Here is a 25,005-nt window from a genome sequence, read left to right as displayed (position 1 = left end):
ACTGATAATGCCCGTAAAGCACGTCCCATTGCCTGACATATTGTAAGAGCTTTATTACTGCTATTACATATTTAGTCAAACATAATGACATCACAAGAGTGGCCCTCAAGGCCAGACGCCCACCCAGTGAAGGGACTTAAGATAAAAAATGTAACAATACATATGTTTCTCGTCTCCCAGGGAACAGCTAGCACCTCTCACGGGAGCCAGCTGCTCCACACACCAACACGTTTTCATATGAGTCACCCCAACAGCCAGCATTTCAGTAGCATCTAGGTGCGTAGAATTCTCTCTAGCAACACTCCATCCTCTCAAAAATGGGGAGTTGCATGATATATCCTACATGCGTAGGCTTCAAAGGTAAGTGAGTAACTTTGCTCAGTCCCGTTGTTCCTTTGCATAGCACCGCCATTAAATTAGGGAGACTTGAGTATTTTCCTGATCTGTGTGTCTGCCCAGTGAGCCCACGCCCTTGCAGGTGGTTGAAGCTCAAAAATTTGTCAATAGGAAAGAAGACCTACATAAGATTAGGAACAGGCTGGCTGGTGTTACTCAGAGATGCTGTGCTTTAAGAAGCAGGAAGGGTTGGGGCGCCTGGGTGGCACAGCTGTTAAGCATCTGCCTTCGGCTCAGGGCGTGATCCCGGCGTTCTGGGATCAAGCCCCACGTCAGGCTCCTCCGCTGGGAGCCTGCTTCTTCCTCTCCCACTCCCCCTGCTTGTGTTCCCTCTCTCGATGGCTGTCTCTCTCTGTCAAATTATAAATAAAATCTTAAAAAAAAAAAAAAAGAAGTAGGAAGGGTTGCTCATTGTGCCCATCAGAGCTTGAACTTATAACAGCCATGGCTCTTAAACCGACTGTGTCTGTAATGGCCTGGAAAGCCCAGCTCCCACACTCAAGAGATTACAATACACAAGATCATAGTCAGGACCCAGGAATTTCACATTTCAGCACGTCCCCAGGTGATACTGCTACATACGTCTGTGACTCAGTTTGAGAAAGACTGGCCTGCACAAGCAGTGATCTATTAAAGCCTCGCGGTCTTGTTTTAGGGTTATTTTTGAAACACACCTGAAGGTATGAACAGGTAAAATCACCATTTTGGTTTCGAGTGCTTCGATCAAAATTCCACGTAAAAATATCTCCTATGCCATTCTTTTACTCCCATCCCGCATTCACCTCACTAGATGTACAAAGACAAAATCAAAACAAAACAAAAGTCTTCACACTGTTATCTACCCGGCTACTTTGTGAAAAGTATTTACTTATTTTGAAAATAAGCCTCGCAGCTCTGTTTTCCTTATGGCTCCGGGGCCATCTTGGGATCTGCTCCAGCTTCCGAGCCCTGTTACACCGGAATTGTGTGTGGAGCTGTAACATAGCCACACCTCAGACCAATTAAATCAGAATTTCTAGCTCAGTTTCGGGGCAAAGAGACCTCTACATTAATTCCAACGTGCAGCCAGGGTTGAGTACCACTGCTTGAACCGAACAGATTTATCAGACGTTATACAGCTAAGGTGTCTGGCCTGACAATAAGAAGAAAACTCTGATTCTGAACCCTCTGGTTCTCTGGAGTTGGTGTAACTGCAAGACTCTTCAGAGGATATGCGTATAAACCTCAGCACTAGCCAGTGAGATCTGCAATTCTTACGCATTCCGGATTTCGGAAACAAAGAATTAGGAAAAAAGCAGCCAGCTACAGAAGAAGTTTAAGAGGAAGAAAACACTATAATAACTCGCAGAGAATTAGCTTAGCATCTCAAGAAGAACCGCGTATATGGAGAAAAAGGGAAAATCCAATCGAACACTAGTCTGCCGAGACCTCTCTTTTAACAGAATCAAGTGAAGAAATGGGAGGATTCTTTTTTTAAAAAGTCATATTCCACATGTTCAGGCTGAGATAACAGAATATTTTTTTGTAGAATACATTGTTTCTATTCAACAAATCAACATTATCTCATACTAGTAAGTGAGACCCACAATTATAAAATAATTTAGTTCTTAATTTTGTCTCTATTTTCATCCTCATTAAGATCAAACAGCATAGTGCACCATGACTGAAAAGCTATACCTCAGTGCCCTCTACTCAGATACACATCCATCCTTTCGTATCTCCTGATAACGGCATCCAAATAAAAATAAGCTGGTGATAAACTGCTCTGAGTGTAACAATTTCAAGGTAAGAAGGGTGAGGAAAGAATTGATTTTGCTACAGCGGGATGGACAAGGCCAGGTGTGGGCACGGCTATGAGTCAGGAAGAGCTATTAGAGACCCAGCCTCCTCAGTCTAGTGACATCTGATCCAAGCAAGTAGTCCTGCTTAAGAAGGCTTGAAATAAATAGTCTTTAACTCACCTGTTTTTGAAGTTGTTACGCTTACATAATTTTACTTTTTTTCCCAGAACGAGCAGATATTTATTTACTAGCTTTAATAAATAAGCAGAGGGGGGAGAAATTATAAATGTCATGGACCATAAGAAAGAAATTTCCTGATGTTTTCATTAATTTCTTTAAGTTACAAGAAAAAGAGAACCACTTTATCTCAGAAAATACTCAACCTGGATGATAGCATTGAAATATTCTGAAAGCAGAGTTCACAAGTAAAATTTTCTAAGAAAATCTTTATCTACTCTATGTACTTTAAGCCAATCTATACCTACTCAATCGATTAATCAAACGTATGAGTGAATAAGTCATTCAGGGATATTTATAGATCTCTGTATGGAGTATATTAGCATAATTAAAGTTTATAGTTTAATATAAATGCATTCATTTGCTCTAGATTATTTCAACTGATTAAGGGATAGTGATGCTTTGACTCATCATCTGATATTCTATGGAGCACTGCAAGGAGCTTCCCGAAAGAGTTTTACAGGCACCATTTTATCCTGAGGATGAAGATGGTACCAACTCTAAATCCCTCACCAACAAATGTCCTTGCATCGTGGTTGGTATAGTTAGATTATGAGGTGGACTATTTCTCCAAGTCACTAAATGTCTTGCAACTATGGGAATTAGGAAATAATCACATGAGCAAGTCATCAATCTCTGATAAGCCAGATCTGTCAAAGAAAGTGCAGTCTAGAAAATGTGAATTTGACATCTCATTTCTAAGAACTCTATGGAAGAGAAATGCCTCAGCATCCATTCCTAGCCAAGCAGAGCTCACAGAGTTGAGGCACCAAGCCAAGGTATCAAACGACAAACCTGTCATGTTGGAAATGTTCTAGAACTATTCTATGAATTCTAAAAGCTAAAGAAAAAAGTGAACCGATTTCTAAAGGTGAGGAATTCCATAAGTTACACTAATTTTCTGGGCAGGCTTGTCTCAAACAAATGGTAAATTTGACCTTTTGGGTTATAAATGCTACAAACTCTGAAATAAACTGAAACACATTTTTTAGGCATACTTTTTTATATAAAAAACTACAGAGCTTTATAATGTTGTCAGGTATTTTAGTCTAAAATCACTGTATATTCTGTATTATTATCCCCTAACAAGGTTACGAGTAGTTATAAAGTTTAATGGGGATAACCAATGGGTGAAATCTACCTAAACAAAAATTTCTACGTGAAGTTTATGAACTGTTGAAAGACTAAATATAATTGTGCTAAGTAGCTTCTACAAAATGCATAATCTTCCTATATTTTCCAGAAAATTATCTCAAGGTGATAGTTTTGTGGTGGAAATGTAAGGATATCCATCTTATTTTTTTCTTATATAAGGGCTCTGCCAATAAAAGCAGAAGAATGAGCAGTAATCAAGTGGGCTTGCTACCTATTAGCCAAGTGATCATCTGCGCATTTCAGACAACAAATAGATTTGAAAACTTTATGCTAATGAATAAATTATAAACTCACCGTGCTAAGTCCTTTGTAAATAAAGTGACTAGAAAAAAATATACTATGCAAAGAAGATGTAACCTGAAATTTTGTTTAAGATTTAGAATGGAAATCAAAGTATCTGAGAAAATTAAATCATTATCCAAAAGAAATAATAATCATCTTAAATTCCCAATGTATTGTTATACTTAAATAATTTATTCACAACCTTAGCCACCTCTCCCTTGATGGTTTACAGTTTGAATTAATTTTTCTCATTTGGTTTATATTTTATTCTCCTAATAAAGCCACAGCTGTGAGAAATCTCATTGTTTATTGAAAGAAACTTGAAAATTTCCATTATGTACTCAGAGTAATTTGATATTGTAGTCAGATTTGCAAAGTGCTGATTGATAATAAAGCTTATTTATAGTCTACATATTTTCAAATTCAGCATCTAATGAAAATAGCTATCTATAGATTAAGGTGACCATTATCAAACTTCCATAAAACCAATTAAAAATATAAGCTATATGATATTGGTCCATGGGTATGATGCATGTTTTTTTAACCAATTTACTTGCTGCTAAAGAATCTCTATCTAATCAATTATATCCCTGAGGTCAGTGTATGATTGATATTTTCAATAACACAATTTCCTGCACTATTAAACAATGAGCATCTCAAGGAAACAAATATTACTTTTTAATAAAGATGCAATCATGTATTCATATAGAAACCAGTTTGCATAAAATACATGCATTTTTAATTCAAATGCAGAGTTTGGGGGAGAAGTATTAGAGAGGAAATCTGCATTTTGAGCAATAGACAAAAATCGGTCACGTCTCGTCCATCACCAGCTCCTTCCTCAAAGGCAACCATTTGTTAATAATTTCTTGAAAATTGATCTAACACTTTTAGGCATTACATAGGAATCAAGACATACTGAACAGCATTTATTTGTTCTGTAAGAAATAAAACAATGAAATAAGATGTTGAATCTTTACTTTCAATCAAGCAATCATAGGGGCAAAATTATTTCCAAAGTGTTTACCATCTACACACACTTCCTTACCACGTGTATGTGGTATTTGTATCTATTCCAATTTACAAGTACAAAGATATCCCATAGGGAGAGTCAGAACGTACACGGCTTGATCAACCTTGGACTCTTCTCCATTTCTTCTTATCATAAAAGAGCTCATTCCATTGCTTCCACGTCAAGGGGATTAAAGAAACCCTCGAGTCTTTAAAACCACAGTTACAACTTTGGGGAAATGACTCCAACTTTTTGTTTCTTAGATTTTTCTTTTCTTTTTTTTAAGATATTTATTTATTTATTTATTCATTTATTTATTTGGCATTGAGAGAGACAGTCAGCGAGAGAGGGAACACAAGCAAGGGGAGTGGGAGAGGAAGAAGCAGGCTCCCAGCAGAAGAGCCCGACATGGGCCTCGATCCCAGAACTCCGTGATCACGCCCTGAGCTGAAGGCAGACACTTAACGACTGAGCCACCCAGGTACCCCTTGATTTTTCTTTTCTAATACAGGTATGATAATAACACATCATAGAGATGTGAGCCATAGGTAAAATTATATATATATAATTCTTGAACCTCCAACATATTCAATGCTCAAGATGTGTTTCTGTTATTGTACTCTCAAGAAATATCATTTTTATTCTAAAACTATATCCTAACATCAAAATAATTGAAGCTCACCAAGTTTAGCTGGTTTTGCCAATGACACGTATTTAGAAAGTGGTAAAGATTGGGTCAAACTAAGAGCTGTCTGGTTCTTAAAGATGTATATTATGCAATACAACATGAAAATGGAAAACTGTACTACAGTATTTAGTCATATAAACTATAATAGCAAAGTACTTTTGGAGTGCAGAGGACCGCATGATTTACACATGTTGATGTTGGAAAAAAGTCCACGGGATGTTGGTTTCCTTTTTAATATAAAAAATGTAATCTTATTAGTTATATGAATATTCTAATTTATAAAATACAATTCATAAAGAAATGCAGATTCATACTTTACGATATATAACATAACAAATATAGTTTGTATAAAACCACAAATAAATATGAATCTACTGATTATTAATTTATAGCTATCAAGCGTCAACATTTCTTTGAGGAAAGTTTGCAGATTAATATTATAACTACCATGATTTTTTAATGTTAACATTTTCAAAACTGGCTTCAGACCTCATTAAAAAGAAAGAGGAGCACATGGGTGGCTCAGTCGGTTGAGTGTCTGACTCTGGATTTTGGCTCAGGTCATGATCTCAGGGTGGTGGGATGGAGTCCCAAGTCGGGCTCCACACTCAGTGGGGAGTCAGCTTGAGATTCTCTCTTTCCATCTCCCTCTGTACCACCCCTTCATGTTCTCTCTCTCCCTCTTTCTCATAAATAAATAAGTAAATAAATCAATAAATCTTAAATTTAAAAAGAAGATAAAATATTAGGGATTTAGCTTAAGTCACATGTTTCTCATGTCTCTAGTTTCCTGAAGTACATCCATGTGTGTTTAAGATAAGTCCCAAATCCTGATTCAATATTCTAGACCTAGATTCCATATTAAATTCTCACATACCACACTTTTCATTACCATCAACCAACGACAAGTACAACAGAATGTGCAGTGTATCTCCTCAAACTGCTATTGACGAGGGTACCTTGAGCAGACTGGCTTTGAAGAATCAAAATAACCAAAATTTGAATAATCAAAATTTGTAATGATGGCCCTAAATCAGGAGGAAAAACATTAATTTATACACTTCCATATAAGGAATTAGGCACATACTAGATTTTAATCATCTTTATGCTAAAATGACATGTTAAAATTTTTCTTTAATGGTATAAAATACAGGAATACAAAACACATTTATGTAACATTTGGTTGACTTCCTGTTGATGCTTCCCTTACGAATACATTTTTTCTGTATATAATCTAAAGACATTATATTGAAAGGAAAAATTGTGGATTAGTGTTTCTGTCATTTCTGGATGGAGCTAGAGAGTATAATGTTAAGTGAAATAAGTTAGAAAAAACAAATGCCATATGATTTCACTCACATGTGGAATTTAAGAAACAAAACAAATGGGCAAATGTAAAATAGAGAAAGAGAGAGAAACCAAGAAATAGACCCTTAATTTTAGAGAACGCACTGATGCTCACCAGAGGGGAGGTGGGTGGGGGGATGGGGGAAATAGATTAAGAGCACACTATCATGATGAGCACGGAGCAACGTAGAAATGTATAGAACTGTTGAATCAACTTATTGTATACCTGAACCTAATACAACACTGTAAGTTAACTCTACTGTAATTAAAAGTAAAAAAAAAACTTAATTAAAAAAATAATCCTCCATGTTCTCGTCAAGAATATTTTATATCTGTGATAAAATTCCACTGAAATTTCAGATGGAGATACACAGGCAGGGCTGAATTAAATACAGCATTGACTTCCAGTATCGTTTCTGACTTTTTAACAGCACTTGTTAAAAAACGAAGGAAGGTCTCTGCAATTTGTGATGATTTTAAATGTCTTTGATACTTTTGGGTTTTTCTCTCAGGGTAAAAGGAGAATATAGTTTGGTTGCCATGTGGGTCAGGAGCTTTGTAGCAGAGGCCCTTTGAGGAATAACTTAGTGGGGTCAGTAGGAATTAAAGGGGAGTGACAAATAGACCTGTATTCCCTCTGGGAGAATGAACTTTTGGAAATGGTTTTGCCTCTTTTATGCCTGAAGGCATATGAATATGTTCATATACGAGTTTTTCAGAAGCTGTATTTAATTCACTTCTATTTGTGTTCACAGACATAGGTACTGAGTTAATAGTTTAAGGGATGTATTTTTACTTTCTTTCTTAATAATATAATTTGGAAGCCTCACACATAGTAGAGTACAGAAATAGGATAAAGTCTCTCAAACACTGTTTGGCAAAGGAACATTTTTTTTTCTTTCTCCCTCTTTCTCTTTTTGTAATACTTCTTTTCTCTTACTTCCCATGTGTGGATTCCTGATGCAAAGACTTCAACATTAATTCACCATATGAAACAGCATAATTAACACTGTGAATCCCCTATACTTAGAGATCTTATTTCCTACCTCAAAAGCCAGGGAAGTAGGAGCCTCATAACCAATGGCAGAAACAGATTAGGCTGCACCTCTGTTTTTAAAGATTAATTCAAATCATCAGAATAATGTGCAATCTAAGTCAATCAATTGGTGGTACTTTTTCACATAAGTCTGCCTTAAAAGCCAAAGTTTTAAAAATAATATATAATTTTATTTTTAAATGTTATCTCAAAAGGTGTTTTGAAGCTGTGGACAAGAATATCCCCAGTTGTATGTTTTTAATTAAATAAATGCATTAGTAATGCAAAGTGGAAAATGTCAGTATTGGTTAAAAGTAAGTGCCAACGGGGGCAGGTTTCTTTTCTGTTTCGTTCATGACTAGACTGTCAGAGTCTAGAACCGTGAGTGACCCCAGCAGTATTCCCTTGCTGAATGACTGAATCAACATTATTTAGATACCAAATATAAAAGACAGGGTTTTATGTTAGTATCAAAAAAGAATTTAAAAAAAAATCATTAGAGAAAAGAAAGGGTCTCCTACCTTTATTAGTAACAGATTTAAGAAATGGACTTCTAACAATATCACTTTTCCTAGTGTTGTTAATAGACATACTAGACCATTATTTTTACCTTTATAACTAAAACAATTAAAATTTGTTTCATATAGTCTGCTATAACTAGCATTTTTACCTATGAAAGTAATATCATAGGAACCATGTGTTAAGTGTTGAATTTTCCCCATAGTCTCAAACTTAGAAAATACCTACTTCCGGGGCACCTGGGTGGCACAGCGGTTAAGCATCTGCCTTCGGCTCAGGGCGTGATCCCAGCGTTATGGGATCGAGCCCCACATCAGGCTCCTCTGCTATGAGCCTGCTTCTTCCTCTCCCACTCCCCCTGCTTGTGTTCCCTCTCTCACTGGCTGTCTCTGTCTCTGTCAAATAAATAAATAAAATCTTTAAAAAAAAAAAAAGAAAATACCTACTTCCCTACAGTTGCGTTCTTACTGATGTTGTAAAGAGTCAGCAAAGGGTAAAAAAGAAAACAAAAACAAAACAAAAAAAATCTCCTTATTAAAAACAAACAGGAGTACCGGGGTGGCTCGGTCAGTTAAGCATCTGCCTTCGGCTCAGGTCATGATCTCAGGGTCCTGGGATCCAGCCCCATGTCAGGCTCCTTGCTCAGCGGGGAACCTGTTTCTCCCTCTCCTTCCTGCTCATGCTCTCTCTCACTATCTCTGTCACTCTCTCTCAAGTAAATAAATAAAATCTTCAAAATTTTTTTAAAAAATAAAAAGAAATAAATATAAAAAGAAACAAAAACACTGCAGAACTTAATTAAATCTCTCCTAACGCCTCAAGGGGGCAGTGAATTTAAAAAAAAAAAATGACATGCGCTGCTCTTCTCAAAAATGATTAGACTTCCATATATGCATTCTAATAGGAATCCTATTCTTTCTAATGATATTTTATCTATGATAATTACTTTCATTTTTAAGAATATTTTCTTTTGTGAAAAATGTTGATGCAAAATGTGTTTACTAAGTTTTCTTTTTAAGGTAAAGGAAGTCCTCAAAAAAAAAAAAAATCCTGTTTAGAATAGCTAATGACCCAAATGCTTCCTGTTGCTGTCCTGACAGTTAGGGCCACAGAGGACCGTGGGACTAGAAGTGAATTAGTAGCACTCATCCTCACCACAGCCATGAGTAGTCAATTTACATCTTTAACCACAGCATGAGCTTCGGAGTACTGTTATCCTCAGAGTACATGTAGTTCATGCCAAATTGATTTGATTTGTAATCTAGTTCAATGAAATGCAAGGGAACCCATAGAAAACCAGCTTTAAATGATGTTATCAGGGGAATTTCCTCTGCGATGGAGTTTGACTTCTCAAGTTGGTGTTTAAGGCCACAGAGGAAGTGTTGCTTGTTTTTTTGTCTGTTTTCTTTTTCTATCAGGACCCCAAATTACCTTCCTTTCACTCAGGGAAGACTGAAGCCAAGAGCTACCCTCTTGAATTTATTCTGGCTTATATTCCAAAACTACACTGCAGCCCTCTAAAAGTACTTAAGCTTCATTTGATGAAAAGCTTTGGAATAAAATAAGTAAATGTGTTCCAAAATATTACCTCCAAATAAAAGCAATTTCAGAATTTCTATCATACACATTTCATTGCTATTCTAAAGAAAATGAATTTTAGAATAAATTTCTACTGGATACTTTATAGGATGGGTACTGTAAATGTATATATTCTCATATTTTAGTGTAAGTACCCTGGAATTTAATTTAGTTAAATTTGGAGGGTGTTTTCCCAGACAGTATAAAAGGGATGAATAATGTCTCCAATCTAATTTTATAATTAGATGACAGGAGGTGTCTTGAAGAAAACATGGCTATCTAAGACGTGTTCACCTCGATATTTATATATCCTAGCAGATACATACCTATGAAAAATTACCATCGGGTAGAAGGGGAAGACTCATGTATAAAGTGGATTCTAGCATTTTTATGTGTTATCGAACCTCATTATTCCATAGAGATTCTCAACGTGGAGAGAAAATTATTTTAAAATAAAATCTTATACCTAACAAAAATATATAACTTTCAAATTATTCTTCCTAGCCATGACTTTACTCAGCTATCAGTCAATAAAATTGATTGCCAGTTTTTCAGAGTGGTAGATTCTAAAAGGAAACACAAAATGAGTAAATTGCCAGTATGGCTTTGTTTTAAGCACAATGATTTTATATAAGTAGAAATATGCAAGAAGTGGTCCTCATTGTTGGAAAATTATTTTATGTCTCAACTTAATTTATTACATGGAAATAAATTACTTTATTCATAAGTAGGAAAAAAAGAAAAAGAACGGATAATCTAGTTACACATTATTTGGGTTAAAAATGAGGTAGCATTATGGGATTTATTATTGGGGTATGGCTCAAGAGCATATAACTACATACTTAAATCAGTTTTGTTACTATGATCGCAGCTGGAATGTTGGGGTCCTCAGTCTAAAAGTGACAAGAAAGAGTGGAAAAAGATGTCCTAAAAACCTCTCTCATTTTTTTTTTCAATGAGCAGTATTCTTATTAGCTATGGAATTTCCAGTGTTGGAATGTTAACCAGTTTAGGTGGTAGATCTCACACCAATGCCTGGTGTGAGAAGGCAAATGAAAATCCAGAAGGACAAAAAAAAGAAAGAGAAAAGAGAAAAAGAAAGAAAAAGTCTATTGACATTAAATGTGAAGGGACACGATAAATCAAATTAGCAGACTAATTTATAGTCTACCTTTAATAGCAGTTGGAGGAGGAAAGCCAAAACCAATAAAGTGCCACTGATTATTACAACTTTGCTTAAAACAAAAAGTAGAGTGAAAACAAAAACTATACAGAGCCAAGATGAGCTGAATACTACAATGGGCATCTGTGTATGTGCATATTTATGACTTTGATCAAATCATCCTTAGGCGTAATTTTCCTGCAAGACCAGAATCTCAGGAGAATGGATTCTCTCCATAAAGCTGAATCAATGATGGGCCAGGGCCTAAAGTCCCCTGTGTCAAACAGTTGCAGACAGAAGCTAACTTAATGAGTCTGTGGGACTACGAAGAGATGCACTGAAGCGATTAGATAAATTATTTGAGATGTCTTGAAAGTAATAGTTTTCTCAGTGTAATATGAATTTAAAATAAATATGATTCTGGTGCTCTAAGAACTAAAGCCGAATCCTGTTATTTGCATATCAATAGAGTTATTCTATCATTTCCATTTCAATGTTGTTAAATACATATTGAAGTCTTCATTCAATGATATATTTGATGTTAAAAGAAGTATTGATATTCTCCAATTTTATACAAAATGGCACCCTAGTCCTCTATTTACTTTACTCTGTTTGCCCTAATAGCGCTAATAATTATATACACAAATATCTGTACCTAGAAACATTATGACATTTATTGATAAATTTTAATCTCTTCCTTCCACAAATGTCAACCACTTAAGAGCATAGATATCCTCATTTGCTTCATTCACAGCAACCGGCACAACAAATGAATGAATGAGCTGAAACATTAAATAGCTCAGTGGGTATGACCAAGGCTGTTGACTCTTGGACTAAATGCAGAAGAATGCCCTAGACCAGTAATGGTCCTATTCCCAGGCTGGTGCCAGAGAGAAATTACATACTTGTGAGGGCTTCAATAAAGAGGGTGGAAAACAAAGGACTTTGGACTCTTGACTGTCATTTGGCACTGAGATCACTGAACTCTCAATAGAAAAAATGGAGGCTATTTGGAAAACTTTGGAATTTTATTCCAAGGTCATACTACCACACCAAACTCATGCTGTACAGAGCTACTGAAATTAGCAGTGAAAAAAAGACTTTTTTTCCTTTTGTAAGTACTCCACTGGGAAGAAAGTGATGATTTAGAACATGTGGGGTTTTACTAGCTTTGGCCACAGGGAGATTGGAAGGATGAAAACAGAAACCAGCAGGAAGGCATAAAAGAAGAAAGGAATAGGAAAAGTAATAGAAAAGGACCCCCCCCCCCCCAGGTACAATGCAAAGGTATAAAAAACATAGTAAAACATATAATTAATATAGAAATAATATAATTTTAAAATAATTGTATACTCATCCAGATACTAAATATATTCATATTTGGCTAAGTGTAAGACAGACACAGGGTACTTTTCAGTAGTGGTTTTGCTTCTCCCCATTCCACATATTCTGAACCTTGACAATAGGAGCACTGGGAGAGCAACCCCAGTGGAGATTAAATCCCTAAATAAGGAAGAACACGACCTTAAGGACATGACAGTTTGGGTGTTAAAGGAAATGTGAAAGGATTTTTCCCTTTCTGGTTGATGAGACTGGATCATCCACTTATGCCTACATTAAAAATGATAAAAAGAAATGTCACACTCACACATTTTCGACAGCTCAGAGTATTTAGGAGATGACTAACTTCACCCAAACATACCTCAAGAAGAACACATAGACCTGCCTACACTGTCTCATTCCCGTCTTCCCTCCCCACCCGTGTCTCTGTGTCTCTGTCTCTCTCAGAACCAGCTGATGAATTTAATAAGAAATTGTTTTCATAGTAGAGTTCAATGAGTTCTATTCTCTAGTATTGTTTTTACACATTGTAAATACAGAAACAGGTCGTTAAGCTGTGAGTTAAGTGAAATTCACATGAATGCCAGTGAATTAAAGATCCACGTAAATATGATGATCTGTGTATAATAATGGGAAAATATTCCATCTTTATTTTACTTTTTAAAAGTTAGAATAGCTTTCCCTCATGCATGAAAACATCTTTAAATTGATTTCTAAGCTTACAGAACTAAATGACTTGGCTTTTCTCATTAACTGCCTAAAATCTGACTTAAGAGAAATAGCAATCTCCTTTTTTTACAGTTCTGCACCAGGAAAAATATCTAAGAATTATTGATATTTTGTAATTATTTCTTCCACTACCTATTTACCACAAGAATGATCTAGCTGTAAAAAAAAATTTAAATAAAAAAAAATTTAAAAAGAGGGCTCCTGGGTGGCACAGCGGTTAAAGCGTCTGCCTTCGGCTCAGGGCGTGATCCCGGCGTTACGGGATCGAGCCCCACATCAGGCTCCTCTGCTATGAGCCTGTTTCTTCCTCTCCCACTCCCCCTGCTTGTGTTCCCTCTCTCGCTGGCTGTCTCTATCTCTGTCAAATAAATAAATAAATAAAATCTTTAAAAAAAATTTAAAAAGAATGATCTAGCTATTATATTTCCCAGTTTTGTTTTGTTTTGTTTTCCCCTCTATATTCTGCTTACTCTGGGAAGACAGATCTTTTAAGTAAATACACAGGTTTTGTTATTTCTCTCCACATTTCTAAAGTAATAGAGAAAACTGTGTACATACCTTAAATTACAAAATCTGTGTGTATACAAACCTATAATATTAATTTGTGTATTTTAAATTATAAAATATTCACATATTTATAAATCTCTTGAATAAGAGTCTTCTAAAGTTTGCTCTCTTAAAAATTGCAGATATCCTTTGTGCTACACTTATTAGTCTGGAACTTCAAATTGCTAACGAAATTCCCAAGAGGGCTACACATGGAAGTAGGATGGGGCAGGGCTTAGCCAAGTGCACTGGTTATCTTTATATCTGACTGAGAGGTTATCAGACAACTAGGAATAGGCAGATAACCAATTAGGATATCACTTCATCTGTACTTCTGGACTGAATTCAATTCTGCCAAAACATCTGAATTGATAAATTGTAGTCTCTGTATCTGCTCTCATCCCCTTGGGGTCTTTTAGAAACATATTACAACAACAGGCCTTTGTAATTATTAATGAAGCCACATGAACATTTCTGTGATGAAGAGATACTTTATAAAGATGTGCATATCTCCGATTCTTACTGTGTCCAGAGAGATTTACACATAGGAACTTGATATAAACAAAGTGTTTAAGTTTACCCATTGAAATTCTAACTCCCTTCCTCTTCTGCTCCCCATTAACTGATTCATATGCAAGTCCATTTACAACCAAGTCTGATAGTTCCATGTCAACACTGTTTCAAAAGAATATAACAAAAATATAAATGAAAAAAGTAATTTGATACAATTTTAGATTAAATGGAAATAAATGATAAAATCATGTCTAAATATGAAACACAATAAGAAGACATTCATTTGGGGGAAATTAAGAGATAGAAATTAATTTCATTTGAATATTTACAATGATTTTCATGCAATGCTATTTAAAAGTGATGAATTTCATACATATAGATAGAGTTGGCCTTTCCTTGTTTTAGTTTCAGGCTCAGATTTTTCTTCAATGAACTGTAGGAAAAGAAAATAAAACTGTACATACTCCAGGAGAAATGATAACTTATTTCCAGCCAACAATGGAAAAGAAATCATTTTTACTTTTTCTTCTTGTATGTTTTTTTCTTTTTAAATTCCCAGCTAGAATTCATACTCCTCTCTCCCACCATGATGACCAAAGATTTGGTATTGAAAGATTCCATTTGGAATTTTCTTTCATGTCACTGATACTTTCAACACCATTCACAATAAATACTTTCTAGGCAGCTTTGTTGAGTTTGACATACAACGCATCTCACATATGTATAGTAATTTGACAAGTAAAACATATATAAATGCCATGAAACTATCATCACCACCAAGATTGTGAATTTCCATCATCCCCAGAAGTCCCCCTGCTCCTCTCCGTGCTCTCCACTCCCAACCACTGATGCCCTCTGTCATTATAGACTAGTTTATGACTTCGAGAATTAGGCATCCATGGGAACATAGAACATGAACTATGACTTTTGTCTGGCTTCATCCACTCTGCCTGATTATTTTGAGATGTCTCCATGTTGTTGTGCACATCATTCCCTTTTATTTTTGAACATTTCATTGCATGGCTATACCACAATGTTTTTATGCTCGTCTGCTAATGGGCATATGGGTTCCTCAGTTGATGCTATCACAAATAAAACTGCTGTGAACATTCATATACAAATCTTTGCATGAACATATGCTTTTATTTCTTTTAGGTATATATTTAAGAATGAAGTGGCATGGTCATACGGTGAGTGTATGTTTAACATTAAAAAAAAAATGCCAAGCTGATTTCCAGAAACTGTTGTGGAATTTTATTAATTTTAGAATTTTAAGGAACTCACTGTGGTTTTAAATTGCATCTCCCTAATGATGTTGAATAGCTTTTTACATTCTTATTTTTCATCTGTGTATCTTTTTGGTTAGAGTGACTGTTCAGATATTTTTCTTTCATTTTATTGGGTTTTCCTAGTATTGAATTTTCAGAGTTCTTTATATATTCTGAGTACATGTCCTTTATCAGATGCATGATTTGCAAACGATTTCTTTCCAGATGCTGGCTTGACTTAAATCCTTTTAATTGTATTGTGAGAATATAATTAGAATATGGTCTATCTTGTTAAATGTTCCATGCGGTGTACTTGACACAATGTGTTATGAATAATGTTTCCAATAAGCTGTATATATTAATATAACAACATCACAAAGAGAAGCCAACTTATTGTGTAATACGCATCGGTGACTTGGATCATTGAAAAACTGATGACTCTCAAAACCGAAGAACTCCCATATTTTTACTGCTAACACAGTTAATCAGCAGCAAAATAAAATTAGGGAGAAATGGTCCTTGATGTGAGATAGACACTTGTGTAATATCAGTTCCACTAATCCTGTATAATTCTGTCCACTTCCCTCACATGCACAGAAGGGGAAGTAACACCTCCTGTGTGGATTTTTAGGGAGACTAAATGATGTCACTGATGTGTAAGCACTCGGCACACACTAAGTGCTTGCTCATTATCAGTAGCTTGTCCATGACCCTGAATTCAACTCTGCCCCAAACATGCACACACGAAGAAATAACTCACGTGAGAAGATAAAGGTCAGAGAGATGTGAGTTGCAAAGTATCTCGAGCAGCTAATTGAGTGTCACAGAGAAGCTCTAAGTCTCTGTTCCTACAGATGAGAGGACAGTCTGCTCTTGGTCAAACCCTCGTGTGGAAGAGTCACACCGGCCTACTAGAATGAACACACGGAACCCTCAAGGACTCTAAAAACCCTGGTACATTATCTGTAATGATGTAGGTCATGAAAAATGATCCTGATAAACTTGAGAGGCAGATGAGAGACTGCGTGAAGTTTTAATATGTTAAATATATTTGAATAACTAGTTCTTATAATTTTTTAAATAGAATATGATATGAAAAATTGGTTTTATATGTTGTGAGAATAAATAAAATCCTAGGAAAAACCACTAAAGTTTCAAAAAAACCCTTTCATATAAGGGAGGGTAAACCATTTCACAAGCAAACTCTATATTATGCAGTAGTATCTTAAAATGTAATTTGAGAAAAGATGAACTATTGAGCTGATGTCACATCATTTTTAACCCTTCGTTTAATGAACAATTGATTAAAGTAGAAAAACTAATTTTAGAAATATTGTCTGTGGTAACACTGTTTGGACTGAGGGTATATAAAGACTCAGAGAAACGTGCCATGTGCTCAGATGGTGAAAAACACAGTTCAAGGCAGTCTCTGATCTTTGGAGTGTAAAGATCACTTTGATTAACTTAAGTATAAACAATTAATGTAATTAGGAATCCTTAGCAGAGGATTTCAAAGTAAAAGTAATGTTGCCAGTCATGAAGTAATCCTGGAAAATGATATAACAGTTTTTCATAAACAGATCTCAAAAAGCAGAAAGCTGATAGATCACTAGATATATTTGTTTAAGAAGTAGGATAGGGGTGCCTGGGTGGCTCAGTCAGTTAAGCGTGTGCCTTTGGCTCAGAGCATGATACCAGGGTCCTGGGATTGAGTTCCATGTGGGGCTCCCTGCTCAGTGTGGAGCCTGCTTCTCCCTCTGCCTGCTCTTCCCCCTGCTTGTGCTCTTGTTCTTTCTCTCTCACTCTCTGTCACTCAAATAAATAAATAAAATCTTAAAAAAAAAAGTAGGATAAAGGCCATAAAATTCCAAAAATATTCAAGAACTGTATGCTATCTTACTGAGCTTAGCATCTAGTTTGGCAAGTAAAACAAAACAAAGCAAAACCAAAAACATGTAAATAAAATGCAAAATTTAATAAAGAATAAAACTGTGCACTGATGCTTAAATGCAGGGATGGCATAATCCACCTAAAACAGATACCAGGTGGAATTTGTGCTGGTGTAAGGGAGGAGAAAGCACCGGAGGAAGGTTTCGGGGCCCTACATGCTGAACTAATTGAGAGAACGTTTCTCCCAGGTTACATGGCAGACCATCATAATCCTTATGAAGTCAAGGGCAGAACAACAGAACAGCTCAAGAATCATGAAATGGGTGGGAGGTAGCACCTTACCTGAGACCCTATTTGTCTTTGTCTATGAAAACCGATCACAATCTCCCACCATTGTATGCAGGGGTTGGCCTGGCACAGGTGATCGTCTACACTGAATGCAGGTTTGCCTTTTGTGCTTGCAACTATTCCAAATAGATTTTCTTGCAACTCATCTGTAACTAAAATTCTCTGTCTCTGAAAGATTACAGCTGCAAGAAACCCAGTCTTTGATAAAACACACCTTCACCTTCCTTAATTATATATAAATCATACGAAAACATTTCCTCACGGTCCGAAAGATGAACAAGTCAAGAAAGGAAAGGGAGTGTATTAGGAAAACTGCTGTCAGGAAAGAAGACAACATCTCATGTTGGAAATGAGTATTCCTTTTGACACTGATTCACTATAGGAAATAGAAGAGGTGATTGAAAAATAAATTATTCACCCCCCTACAAAATTCATGAGACAACTGAATATTACTTATGAGCTTCTCTCGTGTCTTCTGGGTACTAGAGCACCGTTTTTAGTCTACCCAGCACATCAATATGCTTTGGAAAGTTTGGAATATATTTTAGATGGGCATGCTGAGAGTAGAAACAAGAATTTCAGCTTCTAACTTACAAATCGGTCTGATAGAAGGAGTCGGAAGCCTTGGGAGTTGGGTCACCGTGCTGGGCGAGAATGATCTACACACTCAGCTTAGCATAAAAGCAAGGGAACAAAAGGATTCAGAGCTAGTGCCCCCCCTTCTGATTATTACTGCTCCCACATCCAGTGGATACAGAGAAAAGATGGACATAAAAGGTTAGCCTCCCCATTTCTAATCTACGATATTTGTGAGAAGAACAATCATGATGACAGAAGAGTGACAAATGCAGACAAACTCACAGAAATAAAGTCTGTTACATAAGGGAAGACAACACCAAGTGCAGAGTAGGGTCTCCTGTCCTCACACATCCTTGAGGACTGTGGAAGCCCCATCAAAAAAACAAAACAAAACAACAACAACAAAGAACCTGTTGTCAGGGAGAGGGGACTCTGAATTTTAGCTCCCTTTTTAGTGTCATAAACATCATCTTAGCTGAGAATCTAGCTAAGGAGTGAATCTTTGCTGCAGGGACAGTGGCCTCGCAGAGGGCTTCAGAGACAGCCTCGTCCTGCACAGACAATGGAACTCAGACTGACACTGCAACACAGGAAACGTGTCGGTCACCACTGGTACCTAAGCAAGACCACGGACCATCTGAAGACAAGGAATGTCATGCCAAAGGAAGTTTCAGCTTAAAAACATTATCCAGCAAATATGTCATTAGACTCGTAAGAAAAAGACATTTTGAGATATGCAAAAGAAATAAAAGAATAAGATATCATTTCTAAAAATGAAGAGCAAGAAAGGTAATTAATAAGAGTTAAAAAAATAATTAGAAAAAGAAGTGTCATCATGCCCTGAACATGAGAATTTTAACAATGTTTCTGTGATGGCTGTTCATTGAATATACTGTCCATGAAGCATTTACTAAGTGCCAGACATTTCATTAAGCTCTTTAGTTACAGTAATAAGAGTCAATCTGTGTGTATATCAGTTGTGTGAGGTAAGTACTCCTAGACCCAATTTCTGCCCCCACAGTCTCACTGAAGGTTCACAGCTGTTAAGTAACTTCTCTGTGAGCAGGCTTACCTTCCTGTGTGTGTTTGTGTCTATGAAAAAGTTTATAAATATTAGTAAAAAAAAAAAAAGAAAGAAAAGAAGAAAAAGAATGACGTTTATAACCCCAATTAATAAATACTAAAAAGGTGTTGGGTAGGCAAACATTCTCTATTCTTCCTTTTACACAATAAAGAGTAAAAACCTCCACGATTATATGAAATATATGAATCCATATTTTTCACTGGTGAAATGTTATGGCGCTTCTGGACATGGACAGAACTCCAAACAAGAAGTCAAATCAAATCAAGTTCTGGACAGATGCTCAGGTTGTAACTTTGTAGAGAAGAAGATCAGCTTGTGAATTCTAGGTAAGTTACTTTGTTGTGATCTGTTAAGCCCACATCCTCTCAGCATAGGTTCTAATGCCTGATCACTGCAAAACCAAATTTGTAAGAACTTTTTTGTCTGCTTCTCATAAGAAGACCCCTCCTTTAATAAATCATCAATGTCTTACCAACTACTTCTGCAAAGCATATACTTAGGACATGGCCACTTGGAGTATTTGGCTTCAGAAGGATTTTTACTTCACATCTTCTCATAGAAACATGGCTGATCCCACTAGAAATCTGCCATCTAGCTGGGGAAACGATGTTAGTACAAGACAAAATCAATGGACAAAATTGTGCATTAATAAAGCAATGTATTATTCAGTGCTATTAGAAGACAAGGGATTTATAATGGGTGGGTATGTATGCAGTTCCATTATTGTGTAATAAGGGTAAAATATCTTTAGGTTAGCAAGGTTGCAATGTATAGGGGAGAATTTATAAGTCAGGCTTGAAGGAGGCCCCAAGGGATGGGAAGGGAGGGTATAGAGGAATCCAGAAGTCACTTTACAAACAATATAAGCCACAGCAAAGGTAATGTGCACTAGCCACACTTGGGGTGGAGGGTATAACCCAGAAGAAAGGACACATATGAGATGCCTGAGTGGCTTAGTTGATTAGGCATCTGCCTTGGACTCAGGTCATGATCCCAGGGTCCTGGGATTCAGTCCTGCATCGGGTTCCTTGTTCAGCAGGGAGCCTGCTTCTCCCTCTGCCTCTGCCTGCCACTCCCCCTGCTTGTACTCTCTCTCTCTGACAAATACATAAATAACTAAAATTTAAAGAAAGGAGACACAGAATCAAGCGGTTTTTCAGACTGAGCTTGAGGTTAAACTTCATCAAAACATTTTGGAGTTCAAATATCTGGTATGTGATAGTCTGTGTTGCAACTGGGAACTGACGTGGGATGAAGATGGTGGTTATCTGTGTTAAAAATCCAGTATCCTAATGGTCAACTAGAAACCAAGATCCGTAAGGAAATAAAAGATATGACACATAAATGAAGGGAGGATTTTTCTAAAGATTTTATTTATTTATTTATTTATTTATTTATTTATTTATTTGAGAGAGAGAGAAAGAGAGAGACAGTCTGGACTCGAGGGGAGTGGGGAGCAGAGGGAGAGCGGCAGAGGGAGAAGGAGAGGGACAGGCAGACTCCACACTGGGCTTAGAGCCTGACTCAGGGCTCGATTTCATAACCCTGAAATCATGACCCGAGCTGAGAACAAGAGCTAGATACTTAACCGACTGAGCCACACAGGCACCCTAAAGGAAGGCGCTTATAATGAAGCATTCCGAAAATGGAACACATGGAATTAGCCACAGCAGTCACCTTTTCCTAGGTTAATGTCCTCTGGGCTTGCACATAAGAAGTAGTGAATGTCAAATATTCTAAAAATCTCTGTAAGCCTGCCTTACAAAGCACTGATTAAAAGAACTGAATACCAATGTAACCAACAGATTTCCTTTTCATTTATCTGTTACTGAGAATACTAAGCATTTCCTTATCTCCATCACTTTCAGAAGTTCTCTTGCTAGGTGCCTATCTATACATATTCATCACTCTGACAGCAGAATCGAGAATAAAAATTCAGATAAGAAAACATGATGTGCATTGCTTTATCCTTTAAATATGAGATATACATAAAAATAGACCTACAAAGACAGCTTCTTAGAATGAGCACTAAAAATAAGCACAATGTATATTCACTTTTATCCTGATAAGCGTAGAGGAACGGCACATACGATCATTTGCATTGTGGATATTCTTAATTCCTCTTCTCCTAAAAGTCAATAATAAAAGAGCGCATCCAAAAGAAATCCTAGATTTGCTTGTCTAGGTGATTATACTTCTAGAAATTAATCACACCCACTGCCACTCAGGCAGTGAGAAGATTGGTCCAAACACACAGAGAGAAGACTGTTGAAGTCACAGCAATTCTTGAGCTGAGTGTCTGGATGAGGCTTCGTTGTAAACTCAAATACTCCGAAGACCAGGGACAGGTTCAATATTGAGTAAAATCTTTCATCACTACTCTCCTTTTATAAGTACTGTTCTCTGAGTTATACCTTACAGCAAGTTTGGCCACTCTGCATTACGTACTGCATTTCATTGGTCAGACTAGTAAAATTATTTTAAAATTTAACTGTATTATGCAACTAATAGGATTCCTGAAGAAGCCAAAAACTTAGATGGGTTAATTTGGGATTGTTTTATTGCAAGATGTTTTCTACTTTCATTATTAAGCATGTCAAGGATTCCAGGAATAATGAGTACTTATTCTGAGGTAGATGTTGCTAGAAAAGACAAACTGAATATGTCCAGGGATTTTTTTTAAATCACATGTATCATTCTCTTGTTCTTCTAAATTTATATGATCAAGGGTGATAAATTAATTGAAAAAATATCCAATGGCATCAAAGGATATTTTTCAAGGAACAAAACAATTGAATATAAACGCAAACCAGTTATTTTTCATCCAATTTTCAATTTTATCTTACCATATTCAATTAGAAGTATGTGTGTTCACATCTAATCCCCCACCTTCTTCCAAAATCAGAAGACAAACAGCTGAGAAATACAAGGCTTGGAGAGATTCCAAATTTTCCCACCCAGACTTTTTTGAAAGTTCTGTTGAGAAGCTAAGAGTGAAAACATGACTAACATATTGAACTGTGATGCTTGTCCTTTGATTTATTTCTGAGTCTAAGACATAATTTGCTTTCTGAGCAATACAGTAGCGTAGGTCCTTGTAACTTGAACCCCAAGTCACTCCAACAGGACCTTTCAAACAAGTATGTTTCCTACCATCTAGCTCTCTGAGAAGCCAGGGCCTTAACCAGGGGCATTTGCTTTTCAGGTAAGGACATCTCTGCCCTGCCCTGCCCTACTCCTTCCTTCCTGTTAACAGGTGTCCAGGCAGAAGTATACTGACAAGGGTCTCTTCAGAGGGAAAAAGAGCCCAAGTGAATGGATTTGCATATCAAAATGTTTTTGCTGTTACATACAAATCTGCCCCAATATATATAAAGGGATAAACAAAATGTCTACCATTAATTTATAGTCTCAGATACTATGTCAGTTCAATAACAATGCTCACTTTTTAATGACACAGATGAACCAATATGATATTGAGAAAGAATAGAGAACCATGTATTTTCTTTTTAAGTGGACTCTTTTTACTTTCTTAACATTGTTCCACATTCACAATTGTCGATTTTCTATTTCTCCTAGCACTGGGAAATTGACACTCCCCATGCTTTCATCCTTGCGGCCATTGGACTGGACAGATGTTTCTACATGAGCTCGATCAATGGCTGCATCACAGCTGCCTCATGATGCTTAGCAAGAAAGTCTTTGCTGGGTGACAGAGAAACTAAGTCAATCAAGCATTTTTATTTGCTGCGAACAGTTAATGCTGGAGAGCAAGCAGCAAATGGTAGATATCTCCATGCAAGTGTGTTTTCAATAAAACAAAAGAACAGTCACAAATTGCTAACATATCGATGATGATTATAACTTGGACCCCCAAACCCACAATTTACTTATGATCTTTTTAATAACACACAACTCTCAGTTACTCAACTCTTGACAAGAGGCTTTATGTATCAACTTCAATATAAAACAAAATATGCCGTACTTTACCTTATTTGTAGGTCGTGTGCACAGTATTCAGAAACATGACAGTGCAAATTCCTGTTAATAAAAAAAAGTGATGAGTCCAGTGCACTTTCAAATGTGAATCTGAGCGATTGTTATGCAATTAAGGCAAAACTTTTTGTTACCCATCAAATACTTCCTCATAACTTCCAGTACTGATACAATTTTTATAATTCACCCTAAATATTCTCACATACAGAAACCAACATAAGGTGTGACTGTATCATTAAAAATTGTTACTTCTGGGGCGCCTGGGTGGCACAGCGGTTAGGCGTCTGCCTTCAGCTCAGGGCGTGATCCCGGCATTCTGGGATCGAGCCCCACATCAGGCTCCTCTGCTAGGAGCCTGCTTCTTCCTCTCCCACTCCCCCTGCTTGTGTTCCCTCTCTCGCTGGCTGTCTCTATCTCTGTCGAATAAATAAATAAAATCTTTAAAAAAAATGTTACTTCTTATTAAATGTGTATTAACAATACTGTCAATGGTTTTTAGGTCCAGATACTAGTGGGTCATTTGAAAGCTAATTCTTACAATTTCACAAGAAATATGGAAATAAAGCATAAGAAATGTTGTGGTTAGTTTTAATAAACAAGTTTTAACCAGTCTGGACAACAAATATATGTAAATATGTATACTAACATATATACAGTGGTTACACCTGAGGAATAAAATAATTGACATTAAAAATCCTTCTTCCTATACACATTCAATGTGTTCATTTATTCGCAAATGCAAGAGTCGTATATTTCACATTGCAATGATTTGGCTTTTTGGAAAAGACTGAAATACAGTTTGGGGCAAAATAATTGAAATGCCAATAATTTGTTTAGCATTGTATTTCACATATTGAAAAACGTAAAGTTTATTGTATGGGCTTTGGGACAAGGTATCTAAGTTCATATTTGGGGCAAGATAACTAAGCTATCATCTAAACTAATATTAACAAAATATGATCTTAAATTTATCATTTGTTTTGTTTGTTTGTTTTGTTCTGTTTCTTTTAGCAACTCTAACTTTTCTCTGTAAATTAGATTGTGTAAGTATGATGTCCAATTCAGTAGAACAAGGCAGGCTCCTGATAAATGACAGTAATTTCCTTTTGAAAATATAGTTCCAAAGAAAACATGACAGAAGTATTTTCTATCTTTAACTTATAAAGTACGTATTGATAAACATATCTTTTATAAAAGATATCTGTCGTGTGTAGTATAGTATAACGTATGATATGCAGTACCTTAAATAGATTGATAATATATTGTATAAGAGATCATGTCTAATTCTAAAACTAACCAATATAAGATGTCCACTTTTTCTAAATGTGGAAATGGTAAATTAAAAGTGCATCTGGACATATTTGTTAATACCAGGTGTTTTAATATAAAAACACAATCACATACCGTAAAATAAAAAGACATACAATCAGAGAAGTGTTAAGACACACAGGTACACAATCGCAGAAGTGGAAAGAACCTCAGAGGGTATGGAGATTGAACCCCGCATTTTGGGGGGTA

At 36.2% G+C, this 25,005-nt stretch overlaps 1 protein-coding gene across 1 annotated transcript in view; it reads right to left on the bottom strand.

Moving 5' to 3' along the window:
* Window positions 1–25,005, bottom strand: part of PCDH15 (protocadherin related 15) — a 1,631,248-nt gene that overhangs the window by 958,258 nt on the left and 647,985 nt on the right. The window contains exon 3 of the mRNA XM_057308638.1: window positions 23,482–23,532. The gene's annotated coding sequence lies outside the window, so the exon portion shown is untranslated. The remainder of the gene's footprint in view (window positions 1–23,481; window positions 23,533–25,005) is intronic.

The sequence above is a fragment of the Ursus arctos genome, unplaced genomic scaffold (genome assembly GCF_023065955.2).
Source record: "Ursus arctos isolate Adak ecotype North America unplaced genomic scaffold, UrsArc2.0 scaffold_7, whole genome shotgun sequence".
Lineage (NCBI taxonomy): Eukaryota > Metazoa > Chordata > Mammalia > Carnivora > Ursidae > Ursus > Ursus arctos.
The sequence above is the reverse complement of the archived record's forward strand: the minus strand, read 5'-3'. Positions and strand labels throughout refer to the sequence as shown.